General features: G+C 24.9%; 1 pseudogene; it reads right to left on the bottom strand.

The window, feature by feature from the left end:
• Positions 1-15,626: 15,626 nt before the first annotated feature.
• Positions 15,627-16,268, bottom strand: LOC145832166 (ubiquitin-conjugating enzyme E2 D4 pseudogene; annotated as a pseudogene).
• Positions 16,269-16,641: the final 373 nt, after the last annotated feature.

Here is a 16,641-nt window from a genome sequence, read left to right as displayed (position 1 = left end):
AGTATAATAAATACATATTTTACAAAGAATCTATGAAAATAAACCTAACTTTGTTTCATAAATTATAAGTACTAACTAAAACTAATTTTTGATATGGTCAAACGATTTAGAATACAACTAGACTTAGAAATTGTTTTTATTGGTAATGAAACTAGGTAAAAACTTTCCAATAAAAATATGTTTGGTAGTTAGGGCAACAAAACTTTCGATTTTCATAAAATTTTTTATGAGAAATCTATTTTTTTTATCTATGTTTACTCTAGCATTAGCTAAAACCACTTTGCTTAAACAATACTCTGTTTGACAAATGGTGATAAATTTTATTTTACTCCTTCATTACACAAACTAAAGTTTATCGAACTTTTAACTGTCAGTAGAAGCAATATATTCGCTAATAAAATTTACTACAATTAACGATGTAAATATTTTCAAAATATCTGCTGTGATAGTTTAATTTACTACATTGACCTTATAGTATAACAACCAGTTTTAAATTTAATTAAATTTTTTAAAACTAAATGAGTGTAAAAATATGTATTGTGATTTTTAGACATAAAATATTATTAGTATAAAACCTGAAAAATATTTTTATTTTATTTTTTAGCAATTTTTAATACTTTAAATTATAAGTCAATGTAAACTCAGAGTAAGTTGATTAATTTTAAACTAATAAACTTTATGTTTTAAGACTACTTTGATAATGTATGGGCTGCCTAAACTAGTACTTGAACTAGATATATGATACATGGCAAATACTGATATAATAGTAAAAATAAATAATTTATTGATTTTTAAATAGATAAAAGTAAATACGTAACTTTATAAACTAACAAATAATTATATTTTGTGTTGCTATCTAACAAACTGTTGTTTTTAGCGGATAATACTACATTAAAAACGAACCCTTGAAAATAAATATGAAACTTATTGCAAGCTTTTAATACTTCTTGAAATTATTTTTATATAGCTTTTGTCTTATGATCCTTTTAAATACTAATTCAAATAAACTTTTACCATTTTTGAAAACCCTAACTTATTTTTAAAATTTTGTTAAACAAATTAAACTAAGCATCTTAGCAAAGTTGTTTTATCATTTTTAGTCAAACATGTAATAACTATTTAAAACATATGTTTTTTGAAACTAAAAAAAGTATTTGTCTTAGTTTTGTTGTTTAACAGAGTTTTATAATATTTCTAAAAACTTTTTTTTATGTAATTGGAATTTAATAAACTGCTGAAAGAGACAATACTGCTTTAAATATCAAAACTAGTAATTGAGTTTCTACCTTCCATAAATTTTCGCTCCAAAATTTTTTCGAATGGTCTGTTACAATTTCAAAAATATTTTATTTCCTCAAGACTTTATTTGTATTACTTACTATTATAAAAACATCTTTTAGTAATTATTTTATTTATTTTTATAACGTCTAGTTAATAATAATTTTAATACCGGTTTTATACTTTATTACGTCATAACTTAAAGTTTTTTTTTAATGTTGTGAAACGTTTGAAAACTTTGGTTTGTATAATGTAATTTTTAAATATCTAAGTGTTCTTACTTTTTTACTTATTTAAAATTGCTCCGAATAGTTTTATTATGTTGTTTTGAATCTAGCGTATATTTAATATATAGGTGTCAAAAATGCACGCAGGTCAAATTTAGCGCGGGTTTCAGTTTTAAACGGGTTGTACAAGATGTTAATTTTAAAAGTAGTCACTTTTGCACGAGTTTATAAATAAATGCATTAAAAGTTTAATTGAAAATTTTTTCTAAACACTGCAATCAAATCACTCTTGTAAAACGCAAGTAAAATCATATTATTTATAAAATATCTAATTGGAATTAACTAGTTTATTAATCATAATTATTATAAATAAAGTATTGTAATGAACATTTTTATGCATACTTTTAAAAATCAATAATGAATTGTTTTTCGAATGAATTTTAATGAACATTTCATAATTTATGCAAACCAAACGACTGTTACAATATTGACTACTCTAGAAAATATGACTTCATGCAAAACTAACGACTTGTAGAAAAGTGACTTCGTGCAAAACATATAATTTTTACTAAAACTTCAGAAAAATGAAATTATACTGGAACATTTTTCCTGATAAGTGTTCCGGTTTTTTAAATACTCGTTTTTAATTTTCATTGTATTATCTTATGTTATCTAAAATTAAATTAAAGTTAAACTAAAATATTGAATAGTTTTATGAGTTTGATTAGTTTATAAACTAATGTAAAACATCGTAATCAAACGAAACTGTTGTATAAATTTGCAAGACCCTTAAAAATGAGCTTTCTTAAATGATATGTAGCAAGTAAAAGTTATTTAATAAATGTTAGTGTTTTAAAATACGCTACAAAAATTTTTACAACTTATTTTGTTCATTTGTTTGGGTTTACCAAAAAATTACTTAATTAATAGCATTCGATTATTTTACTTGAAATTATTTGTATTGTGTATTTTCTTTTATGTGAGCGCTAAACACTAAAAAAATATATTTTACTTAAGGTGCAAGTTTTTTTTAACTATAGCAGTTTGTTTTTATAAAGTGCCTTTATAAGGATAACGTTTCAAATAGTGATAGTTTTATAGTTTTAGATTTGTTTTAAATAATTAAAGTACAAATATTCCTATTAGTAACCTTGCTGCTGTAGGTTAAAAAGTTTATTAAATTTTGAAATAATTCTATATAAAGTATTTTTAACGATGTTAAATAACAAAGCTAAAAAACCAATACTTCATTTAGCGAAGGCATTACACTTTAGGTAAACACTTCTTAAACTTATTTTTAGTCACATATTTAACTTAATTATTTTTCTCCGATAATTTATAACACAATAAACTAGGTCAAAAAACAATAGTCAGTAGTTTAGTAAGCTAGCAAAAGTACTTATTAAGTTCTCTTAAAACTATTTTATTAATACTACCTGGTAAGAAATACATGTTAAGATAAGATAACTCAGCTAAAATAAAACTTACGTAAATTCATAGCAGATATACTTTCCAAAAAAATTGCCATAAGTTGAAAAAAGAGTAGTCCTTCAACAAGCTTCCCCATTTAGTTTGAAGACTATTTATTCTGAAATTAATGTAATAAGTTTTAATGTTTTGTATTAGTGTTTTTACAAGTTTAAAAAACATAAAACATAGTGAATAATTATATTACTACTATATACCAGTATTAATGGTCCTTATTTACATATACTTTCACTTGAAAAAAAATCTTAAAGAGAGTTTTTAGAACGGCAAAAACACTGCCTATTTTAAAACACTTAGATTTAATTTGTTCATTATTAAATGCGCTTCATATTTCCAAGTGAACTTTTGTTAATTGTAAGCTAAAAACTCTTTAAAGTTAAAGTTTTTACACTTTACGCAATAAAAATAGCTTTTGAGTAAGCTTTTATTCAAAACACATCAACAGTCTTAAGTATGACTGCATTTAAAATATCGAATCACGCCGCTGTGTTGCTATGTTGATCTTCAATAAGTAAATATTTGCGCTTCATTGACAAGCGATGGAAAAACAAACTTTGATTTTCCTACCCGTCAATTGCTGCAATTGAAAGCAGTATATATTTTTTTATTACTTGCGTCAATTAATATTAACAACTACTTTAAAAGAAATTTTTAAAAGCTACAAAAAACATAAATTTTTAACAAAGAAAAAAATACTTTTTTAACAATACTTAAACACCTATTGATTGTAAAAATTATTTTTTTTTACCTTAACATACGACGTTATACTATATAAAGTTCCCAGTTTATCATTATTTCATTACTGCAAAGGTGTACAAGTTTTAAGAGTATTTATAGAAATAGTTGTATTTCATTTTGTTTAACTTTATTTTGAATTTTGTAAAATGATCAAAACATCTACAGTTTATTGTGAGTAAAATGTTTTAATTACAAACCAGATAAGTATGATATAGAGCTTAAAAAATTGTCTTTAAACATTAACGTGAAAATACCTGTTTTGAAAATTCTTAAGTTTTTATTTTTATAAAACACAAATTCTGTAAAAATAATTATAAATTGATCGTTCAAAAACTGAAAAAAAAATGGATTAGATGTAAAAATTTATATTCAAAAGAAATTATAAAGACGTTTTACTGTTTTTTTGTATTTGATGAAAGTTTTTGTTTACTGTTTTTTTAAATAATTTAGTACTTAACAATATATTTTATAGTTTGTTACTTTTCTGTTAACTTTTAAACTTAGTTGTAATTTTTTACAACAAAATTTATAGATCTAATTAGATAAAGATATTAAGGTTGTTTATTTTACTCCTTTTTATAGAAAAAATAGCTGTAATATCTAAAATAGATTTGTTATCATAGTTTAAACATTTGGTTTGTCATTTTACTATGAAAGTGTTATAAATTGTTTTCAATTTGAATTTACTTTTATATGCTGAAAAAAAAAACTTTACACTGCTTTCAAATTAGTCAATATGGAAACAACAACACATATCTAACAATACATGAAACAACAATTGTTAAAAATAAATAACATTTTAAGTACAGTAACGTGATGCATAACCGCTCATACTGTACAAAATATATTAATATTAATTTATAATTTTATTCTAATTATGCTATTAATATCCATCTGGCAAAACAAAACTAAGTACTGCCGAAATCAAATAATACTTTGTGGTTATAAATAAACAAGTCGTCTGTAGGTGCAAAAACAAAGTGTTATCTACCAAAAAGTAGAAATTTTCTAAGGAAATAAACGTTTAAAATAGTTTTGTTTGAAAATTAATGTTTAATGCTTTTTGTTAACATCCTAAAACTTGTTTAATTATAACGATCTTGATATAGTTCATTCAAAATGCATACAAAAACTTTGCAAGTTTTCTTTAAAGATATCTTTTTGATTACAAGACGCAGTTGTAGACAATGATCTTTAATAAATCAATATTTTTCAGTATTAAGAGTTAAAACGTATAATTACTATTTATACACTTGAGTAAGTCAGTACTTTAAACTAGTTATATTACAGAGGTTACGGCAAAGACAAAGTATTGAATTTTTTTTTTCAAATTCGTGTTTATAATTCAGCGTTTAAAAAAGTTAGGTAATTTTCAAAAAGAAATTTTACAAGATAAAAACTTACCTACCGCTTGAAAACTAGTATAAAAATAAAACAGAGCTTAGCTATTTAGACACGGATGGCGTAGTATAACACTTGATGTATAAATATCATAAAACACGATGAAAAACGCTTGAATAACTTTTAGTGTAAAGGTATCAAAGTATAACTATTTGAACAGGTTTAAAAGCATCATTAAACTTTATTTTAAAACCATGCTGAATGTTGTTATACAGTACAACGCAATCAGTCTAAATTTATCGGATTTTTGTAATTAAATGTTTGTCATTTATTGTAAAAAGCTTTAGTTCACTCATGTATTATTTTCTCACAGTTTAACACCATCATAAATACGTAAAATTTATTAAATAGTTAGGTAAAAAGTAGTACACTAAGCTTTAAATTTAAAATAGTTGTTTATTTTTCAAAATATTTTTTTTTTGTTACTACAGTTTTAACAATTATCGTTCTGCTAAAGACTAAATTAGTTTTTTACAGAACTATTACTGAGCTATTAAGTTTATTTAAGATCCTTTTTTTTTAATTTAAAATAAACTAACGTTTTTTGAGTACAAATTAGTTATCTATAGAATCTTAAAAACAATTAACTTTAATAAAATTCAAAAGTATATAGTTATTGTGTGCTAATTAATGGAAAGTTGAAACAAATTTTTAACATTATTTTAATTTGCTGGTCTATATCACATAACAGCTACTCTATAAAGTTTCATTGGTTGTTATGAATTTTTCGCAAAAAAGGATTTTAATTTATTTTATACTTTAAGTCTTTGCGTTTGCTACATTAACTACAAAAATAATACAATACAGTTTTTTTTAATTATCGAAGTTGTCAATTATCAAGTATAACTAAGGTTTGTAAAAACTCTTATGAGGTTTAAAAAAGGGCGTTTACTTCTGAATATTTTTAAAACATATGAAAAAAAGCAGCTTGTGTTATAAAAAATATTAAGTGAAGTTAAATAAGGTATGTATAAGATAAATAATTACGTTGTCTGTCATACATTAATCTTTTTAAAGATTTTAAGTAAGTTTCTAAATCTTATATAAGCTAAGATAAGCTTTAAAAATTCTTGTTCATTTGCAAAATTTAAAAATGAAAAAATAGTTTCTTATTTTACGTTAAACTTTAAATAACTTTAAATCGTTAGTTTGTAAAACATATAACTTTAAAAAAGAATAGTTAGATCAACATGTTTTGACTAATTGATCTTACAGAGTTAATTTATGTAAAAATTACTATGAAAATCAACAATAAAAGCAACTAATAAAATCTACTTTAGTTGTGTTATGTATAATACATATTATAAAATGTATTTTAATTTATTTTAATTTTTTAAGCCTTTGCGTTTGCTACATTAACTAAAAACATAATACAGTACAGTTTTTTTAACTTCTATAATTAAATTGGATTTATCGAAGTTATCAATTATCAAATATAATGAAAGTTTGCAAAAACTCTTATAAGGTTTAAAAAAGGGCGTTTACTTCTGAATAATTTTAAAACATATGAAAAAAAAGCTTGTGTTAAAAAAAATATTAAAAGAAGTTAAATAAGGTATGTATAAGATAAATAATTACTTTGTCTGTCATTTCTTTTTAAATCTTTTTAATCTTAATTAAGATGTTAAGTAAGTTTATAAATCTTACATAAGCTAACATAAGCTTTTAAAATTGTTTAATGTTTGCAAAATAGAAGTATAACAGAATATTTTTTTATTTTACTTTAAACTTTAAATAACTTTAAATCGTTAGTTCATAAAACATATAACGTTTATAAAGAAATTTTGGATCAATATGTTTTGACTAAATTGATCTTAAAAAGTTAATTTATGTAAAAATTACTATACAAGTCAACAATAAAAGTAACTAATATAATCAACTTTAGTTGTATTATGTATAATATATTTTATAAAATTCATAAAATACTATAATACTAAATATGTAGATTAATTGTTTTTTTGTAAAATTGACCTTACCAAACCATTAGATTTGGTTTATTAAAGTTTTTGTGATGTTTCTGTTTATGCTAAACAGAAAATTGCTTTTCTTTTAGTAAAATAACACTTTATTAAATTAACGCAGCTTAGTATTTTTCAATTAAACCAAACTTTGTTTTAAGATTTGAAAACAAACTCTTCAGCTTTTATAAATTCAAACTAGGCGATGAAATATATTTTAAGCAGGTATTAAGTCATGTGTGTTACATTCAAAGAAAAAAAAGAAAACAGTTAAACTACATGAGTAAAGTTTATTAAGTAAAAACTATAAATTTTTAGTTCACTAAAAAGAAAGCTAAGATTTTGGAAAAACTTTATCAGAACCAAAGTAGCCTCTAAATTTATAATAAGTTAGTGAAAATTTCAGAGCATAAAGTTTGTGTGTTTAATATATCAGATAATAAAAAAGATCTTAAAAACTTGTTTTTTATACTTATAATAAAAGTTGTACGTTTTTTAAATAGATTTTCAGAACATTTTTTATTAATTTTTAATTATATTTCGATTGCATAGACATTACAAAACTGTAGTGTGTAGACTAAACAATGCGCATTACAATAGAAATCATCAATAAATATAACTGATACAAACTCGATATAAGTTTGTTATTATCAAGAAATTGAGTTTTTTATATTAAATTTATTTCTCTAAATAAACTTGTAGCACCTTTATCTTTTTTTTTTGCAAAATAATAAAAACGACTAAAAATAAGTTAAAAAAATACTATTATAGGAAGGTTTTTGAACGTATTTATATACCATTTGCAACTTAATATCAAATCATTATTCATTTTGTTTTTTATATTTCATTACACAAAGCTTTTCAAAATCATACAAAATTACTTGTAGCCCCAATCCTAGCCAATTGGTTTGTAGCATCAAAAGAAAATTACTAATTACAAACAAATTCAAAAACAAAACCTCTATTCTACACAAGGTATGTAGATGATATATTCGTAGTCACACAAGATCAAACTGAACTAACAAACTATTATCATAAAATGAATACTCTACACCCAAACTTAGAACTCACTTTAGAAAAATCCATTGACGGAAAACTACCGTTTCTCGACACTGAAGTAAAACAAATATCAAACCAATTACACACAAATGTGTACAGAAAACCATCAGACACAGGTCTAATAATGCAATATACTAGTATTTGTCCTAAATCTTGGAAACTCGGTTTAATAAACTTTTATATAAAAAGAGCGCTTAGTATATGCTCAAATTTTACCGCTTTTAAAGATGAACTTACAAAAATTAAAAACTTATTACTCAAATATCAGTATCCAATAAACCTTATTGAGTCTAAAATCAACAAATTTCTTGAAGCTCACAAAATCGACAATTCAACATTTAAACAAAATGAAAATATTAACACAAAAATGAAAAGAAAACAGAAACCGTAAACTACGCTTATTTCACAACAGTTTACGTTGGAAGGTGTTCAATAAGATTCCAAAAACGAATAGCATCCATATTTCAAAAACACAACATTAGTATTAAACCGGCCTACACCAGCAAAAAGGTTTCTGACTACTTCAGCAACAAAAGTAAATGCTCGGAAGTATTTGACGCAAATGTTATTTATAAATATACCTGCTCTGCAGATCAGAGCATCTCTTAAATTGGAGAAACATCACGGCAAGTATTCCGACGAATTACAGACCACTGCGGAACAGATAAAAACAGCGCAATATTTGAACATCTTTTTAATTGCACACCCTGTCAAATCTCTAACTTTGTTCAAAATTTTAAAGTTTTAAAACGATGTAAGAAAAGCGAACTTTACAGCCTTGAATCAATATTGATTGAGGAAGAGCGACCTAACTTAAATACGCAAGTAGCATTAAATGGTAAAACAAGATTATTAACAATCTATTAATAAACATACCTTTAGTTTTAATTACTGAAACTATAATTTTTGTATTCATTTAATTTATTCATACGTCATAATTTAAAGTTATATTATAATCTATTCACTTTAAAAATTTATTCAAAATTCATTTAAAATTTATCACTTGACAAAGAAATCTTGTATGATTTTGAAAAGCTTTGTGTAATAAAATATAAAAAACAAAATGAATAATCTTTTGATATTAAGTTGCAAATATTAAGTTGCAAAATATAAATAAGTTAAAAAAAGAATTGACTCAAAAAATGTCAAGTTAAAACATTATAAAACATATATTAAACTTTAAAACTAATTATGTTAAGTTGAGAACTTTGATACTTTATTTAGCTATAGGATTTTTTAAAATTTATCTATGTCTGGAAAAATTATTTCATTTCTAAAAGAATTATCTATAGTATATTTTAACAAAGGTTGTTAACTTTTACAACAAAGAACTTGTAAGGTTTGAAAATTTATATAACTTGTAGTAAATACAAACAGCCATACAAATAAAAATTAAAAAAAAAAATTGCAACTGTGAAACAAGTTATACTTTTAGTTTTTAATTATTCAAAGTTATTTTTGATAACTTGTTATGATGCGATACAACTTTACCACAAACAAAAGTTAAAAAAAAAAGTAAGGTGTAACAAACTCACTTAAAGTTTTTAGGTGTTTAGGGGCTAACACGTTCTAATGAAACTTTTCCAGTTACTTAGATAAACTTAAAAATTAAGTAATTTAAAATGTATATTTGTTACATGTTTTGAATGTTAGTAATACAATTTAAATGTAATCTGTAAAATTAAATATGACTTATTGCTTGGCTAAAGTATATTTTATCAATAAATTTTATTATATTTAAAGAGGTTGTTTACGCCATTGAAATTTAATTTTATAAGTAGTTTTAAAACTTTCCAACCTGTGCTTTTAAGTGTTGGTTATTAAAGTAGTATACTAATAAAAGAAATACATTCTTTAATTTAAACTTAAAATTTTGCAAAACAAAAGTCAAGGCAGACTGCTTTCATCCTAATCATTATAGGAAATATAATTAACTATATTAGATTTAGTAATAATAGTAAACTGCTCTTTTTTACAAAATACTTTATAAGTTACTCAACATCATAAAATCAAAGATTTTTTTTTAAATTGCAATAATAAACCACTTACCAGCTTTATTAACTCAAGCAAGTTGAATGAAGTTAAGGTCATTTTCGGAAAACAAGTTAACAAGTTTATATACGAGGCAACTTCCTGGCTATTTTTCACAACCTTCTTCTGCAATAATTTATATTGTCAGTTTTGGATAAGCTATTTAGTTTTTATACAACATTTATTTTAAATACAAAACTAATATATAGAGTATGTCTAAATACTATTATTTTAACTAACTTTGACATCAGCCACATCCGATCTGAACACTATAAAAAAATAAATAAATATATATAAGAAGCTACAAAATTAAAATTGGTATGTACCTATTTATACTACAACCTAAAAAAGTACATAAACTTATTTAGTTGTCTTTTACTATAACAGTTTTTTAATATCTTTTAAAACTACTTAATACCACCATTTCTCATTAAAATGAAATTTTTATCATTAAAACACAGTAACTGTCAAGAAACTTCGAACAGCATTTATAACAAAAGTGCACAAGAAATTTGTAAATGCTTTACTTACTTTAGGATTAGCCTTTTAATCAAGCATATCAAGAAAAAAGAATTAGTACTATAGTTTAATCACTGCACAATATTTAAACCATTTTTGTTACAAAAGGTAAACTTCAATACCAAAAAAATTTGGAAAACTAATAAATGTGTCTTTTTCGGAACAAAAGAAAACTATTAATTTAATATTTAGTTATTTAAGTAAAACTGGATTACAAGCTTAAACAGTGATCTTAAACAGAAAAACTCAAATCACATCAATAATTTTCACTAACTTTTTTGTAGATTCTTTATAATATAAAAATCCTAAAAATATTTCTATAAGACTGTATAAAAAATTCATTTCTACTAATTCAAAGTTATGGTTTTAATTTGATCACTAATCATAAAAATTTTAATGTAAAAAAAAGTAAACTTACTACTATGATTATTATCTTATTAGTTTGTATATTTGAAAAAATTGGTATTTTTTTAAGAATAGTAAAGTGTTATAGTAATGCTCCCGGTGTTACCGGCGTCCCCAGATTCCTCTGAAGCCAACCCTGTAACAGGTTCAGCAGCCTCAACAGGAGCTAGATTCGCGGTAGTTCCGGGGCATTCTTCTGAAGTATTCTCGGTTTGAGATAGTACTTCGGTTCTGGATCGCGTTCTTGGGGGTTTAAGAACCTTTTTTAAGGTTTTTTCAATAGAGGACATTTAATTAGATTAGATACAATGAGTTTTTTTATAGTTTCAGTTTATTATTTACAATAAAAAATACAAAAAAAACAAGTAACACACAAATAACTGCAAAGTTCAGTTAAATTAGGAAAATGAGCAGAAATATGCTTTCTGCTCTGTTTCACTGCGGTGTGACGAGTGGTTGTTTTGCTCAGACTCCGTTGATGGTTTACCTCGAAGGGTCGGGCTGGGCACGTTCTCTTGGTCGTGGTCGTTGAATTGTGATCGTGCGATAAGCGAAATAAAATTTTAATTTACACAAGAAATATTTACAAAATAAATGTACACTATTTTGAGTGTTGGGTTGCTGAACAAAGACTTAATCAGGACAATACCACTCGCAATGGTTTCGTTAGGAATTATCTATCAAATGACTTAGCTATACGCTATAATTCTAAAGCACGTTACAAACTCAAGTCGAGTTTGACGCCCCGATATTTATAAGTTACAAAATTAAAGACACGCAAACCTCAATTTGAGCTAAGCGCCTCGTTGTAGTAATTAAAATAGAATCACTCAAAAAAACGCTTTGAATGATTAATTTGAAGTGCTTGTGCGGCCACAATCACTGATTGTGACGTAATGAGATAAGATTTGAGATCTTCGATTGACGTTGTAATTTCAAAATGGCGACTGTCGCTTCGGACTGAAACTGGCGTAGTGGTGCTTCTTGTTAACGTTAAAATCCAAATGATCTGCCTCCTCGTTCGCTCGGCTCTTTTTATACGCTTTTCTTACATAACATCACCTGGTCAAGACATGATTGTATGATGTAACATGCTGATTAAGGCATGAAAACCCGGCGTGATCGGTGGTTGATTCTATATTGAGTTCAAAACGAAATGCGTCAACTAGCGGTTGTTTAATATTATAATTTAAAGTGGTTTTTATAGGAATGAGTTTTTTGATTTTACAAAACAACGAAATTTTTTAAAAAAATAACTTTAAATGAGTTCAATTTTAAGGCAATCGACGTGAAAGTAATAAGACCTTCACGTTGATGTCCAACAATAGTACTACAATGCAACGACATTATAGTTATGGCATTTAATAGTTATAGTTAAACATAACAGTCACACAGAACACATTGAATAAATACTAAATCCTTTGATGACGTAATAAATATCCGTAAATGCGATAAGAGAGTTTCGAACACATTAAATCTACACTTCAATTCACTTTGAAAACATAGAAAATTCGAGTTTTTTTAACACCAAGTAAAATATTGACAGAAAATTGTTCTGTACAACTTTAGAATTAAATTTTTTTTTGTGTAAAATGCACTATTGTAAGTATCGCTTATTGAACGACAATAAAAAAGCACTAAAAATACTTGCTCATAGGAACTAATGTACAAAGGAACCTTTCGGTAATTGAGTTGTACAGCTGTTAGGTTTCACATTGTTTATGTCAACATAAGAACAAGTTATTTTGATAGTGTGTAACTGTAAACAAATTAAAGATTTATTAAAAAAGTTGTCATAGAATAAATTTTCATAGATAAGGGGTTGGCAGTCTTTTATAAGTCGCTAATCAGTTTCGTGGAAAGTTTTCTCGTCACAGAAACGATAAAAAAGGCTAATATTAACTTATAATATTTCTAGTAATTAATTTAAAATTATTATTTCAAATCAAAACTGTAATAAAATATGATGTAATAAATCCCCAGTAATTGCTAGTTTTTGAATAAACATAAAAACTTTATAAACTAAATAATTAAGAGCACCTTCTTTTATTGTTTTAAAAAGTATGTTTTATTTGAAAAGTTTACTGGAAACGAACAATTTTTAAACAATATAACTTTAAGAAAAGAACTTAATAAGCTTTGGTTTTACAGCTATATAAGTTGACACGCTTAAACGTTGCATTTCGATATGTAAGAAAATTAGTTGTAAAATCTTTTACATATTTTTGTTTTAAACTACGCGGTTGGAAATATAATAATTTTCTATATAACAGTGTAAGTGTTTGATTAAAAACAAGCATTTTAATTTTTATAAAATTTTTACTTTTAGTTGCTTTAACTTTTTTGGTCACTTTTTGTTATGCTTATTTAGATTATTGCTTTTGTTTTAAATTTAAGTATTGTTATATTTTTCTTTAATATTTTCGGTTATACATGATAAATTTTTAAACTAAATTTGGATTATAAAACACTAAAAAAACAAGTTGGTTTAAGTCAATAACTAAATAGTTATTTTATCTAATTTCCATAGTCTAATATTTGGAAACTGTTTAAAAACTCAAGTTTTGTTGTGATTTCCGTTTAAGATTCCTAGTTTTACCAGATTATTAATCAAAATCTCTCAAATTTATTGTTTTTCTATATTTTTGGGCTAAATTGCCTAACTTTAGGTAGTTTTAAAGTTACACGACATTGCAACACTAAATTATTAAATATATTACCAAATTAGGTAGTCCCTTATCCAATGGTAAAATTGAGCTGTAAATTGGAATATTTATTATAACAAAAAGTAAATTAAACTATTGTTTTAAAACAAATATGTATGCAAATTATTTCAAGAAACGTTTTTAGTTAATAAATAAATAAGAATATAAAAACTTTTTAAACATCAATAAGTACAAAAAAATCAGAGTTTTATTGAAAGTTGGTATAAATATTTTTTTAAAGTAATTATCCCTTATTTTTGATAAACAAAGAAAGTAAGCTACATTTATCAGATACTGGTTTAATATAAAAAAACTGTTCAAATTTATGGTTATAATTAAAAAGAGTATCATCTAAAAGTTTGAATTTTGAAAAATATTTTAAATCAGTCTGTTAACACGCTTTTAACAAATTCAGCTTTTGTCAAAGTTAATTTACATACTAAAGTGATTAAGAGTATTTGAATATTTTAAGCATTAACGTTTTTCTTGTAAAAAATATGTGTAAAATTTTAATTTACTTTTAAGTAGTCGTATTACCTATACTCATGCTATTTACATTTGAATAACATTTCCTGTAATAGCGTTAATAATTTAGTTATCCAAATTTTTACAAAGCCTAAAAAGTTTAAATTAACCTATATAATATATTAAAATAACTTTAGAGTTTTTTTTTACCATGACTACTAAAAAATGTTTGTAACACCCATATTAAAAGTTAAAGCATTATAATAAGAAGACATCACGTTTTAATTGTCGTAATCTAAAAGTTAAAAGTTTTCTAATAAGTTTACACTAATGCATATTTTATAAACTTAAAACTAGTTTTGATATAAGACAAATCTTAGCAAATTTGAAATTCGAAAGGTTTGGGTTCCAGTAGTTCGCACAAAACTACTCAAGGATAAATTTTAAGTCAAACAAAGAATTTTCAACGGAGTATCTAGTAATCGGAGTAGTTTGTTTTTGGAAACCTTGTTAACAAACCAGTATATAAAAAAAAAAAAACTTTATAATTGTGTAGGACTTTTTTTGCATTTTAATATTCTTATTAACTAAACTCATATTCTTTAAAATAAAACTAAATTTATATGTATAAGGTTAATAACTTTATTTGTAAAAATAAACTTTAAAATAAATAAAAACCTTTTTTTCTAAGCTAACTTTTGCAAATAAAATTCTTTTAATTCTAATTAATTATTAATTCAAGTAAAGCAAAGTTTATAATATAGACTGTTTTCATATTTTTTAGGGCTAGTTAAAATGTATTAAAAAGGTTTTTTTTAAACTATTTTTAAAAAACTAAATAAAATAAGTCTATATTATAAACTTTGCTTTACTAGAATTAACAAAGTTGTTTATAACACCCTTAAAAATATTATAGCATTATTATAAAATTACATCATGCTTAAATTGACGTAATTCAACAGTTAAAATTTTATATTATATTTAAATTAAGGCATATTTTATGAACTTAAAGTAAAGTTTAAAATATAAAAATATAAGCAAAAACTTAAACCTTTTAAAATTTTAATCCACAATCGCCATTATAGGTATAACAATGTCGCACAAAGCTACTGAAGATTAAAATTTTGAATAAAAAAATTAACATATATTGAATACTAAATGTACTTCATCTGAAGCAACCTTGTTTACAACTACCCGTATATAAGGAGAAATAGTTTTTGTTTCATCTGAAGTTTATTCTATCGAAATACTAGTCAACTTAAAAACATACTACTTTTATACTACATTACATGTTATAAAATAAGTGCTCAAATAAGTCACAGTACTTCTTTTAATAAAGACACTAAAAGTTACTACATTTCAGCTTCTTCAGTTGCGTACTTTTTTGTCCATTCCCTGCAAACTCTGTCGTGTTCCTCGCGATTGTTGACGTACTGAGCTGCTATTTCCGGCACAAGACAGTCATCAGGGTTGCAGTCGGTGAGAAACGACTGAATTGACAACAATATTGTTCGTACAGTCATAGCCAAGGACCATTCAGAACCAAGAAGATCTAAACTTATATAACCGTCGCTATTGATATTGCAGTGGTATATTTTGGTCTTAAAAGTAACCTTGGGTGGCTGGAACGGATAATCCGTAGTGAACTTCAGGTTCAATAGAAATTTTCCTCCTTCATAAGGAGTGTCTGGAGGTCCATGAATCACCCCTTCCCATTCAAAAAAGTTGTCGTCAATTAAGGAGGCAGTTATGTCAGTTTGTGAGCTTGACTTAATTTTTTTCAGGTCTTTCTGAAGTCTTTTTTTTGCAGCAATAAAATGCTGAGGACCGTTTACAAGAGAAGTATCCTTTACGTTTTTATATTGCACCGACTTTTTGTAAGCATCCATAGAAGATACACTTTGTATATTATTGACAGAATCACTCTCGGTTTTAGTATCCAACCCTAACAGGTAAAAGTTATCTTCGATTTGGTTTATTTGACCAGACGACATTTTAATCAATTTTTAAACAAATGCTGCGTAGTGTATAAAAATGGTAGTTGTCACGATAAACTATTTGAAAAATAGATTGGTAGAGTTTTAGCACTCAGTATTGAAATAAACAACCAAATTCATATTACAGTATAAAAGAAAATAAACTAAATGTGTAAAAAAAACTATCAGGCCTAAGCCTAGGCTGTTGCATGCCGTAAGACAAGCTCGAGTTGAAGTAAGGTTTGATCATACAATTTAGATTATCAGACCAGAAGCTTTCGATAGACTCAGAACTCTTACAGAAATTTTTCAGTCAGTCGCAACCGAAAACCTACAATTAAGTTTGTATGTGAATGAAGCTAACACAGAATAAATAAATGTTGAATTCAAA

The sequence above is a fragment of the Thalia democratica genome, chromosome 3, assembly GCF_965202585.1.
Source record: "Thalia democratica chromosome 3, ktThaDemo2.hap1.1, whole genome shotgun sequence".
NCBI classification, from domain to species: Eukaryota; Metazoa; Chordata; class Thaliacea; order Salpida; family Salpidae; genus Thalia; species Thalia democratica.
This window is presented reverse-complemented; position numbering and strand designations above follow the sequence as displayed.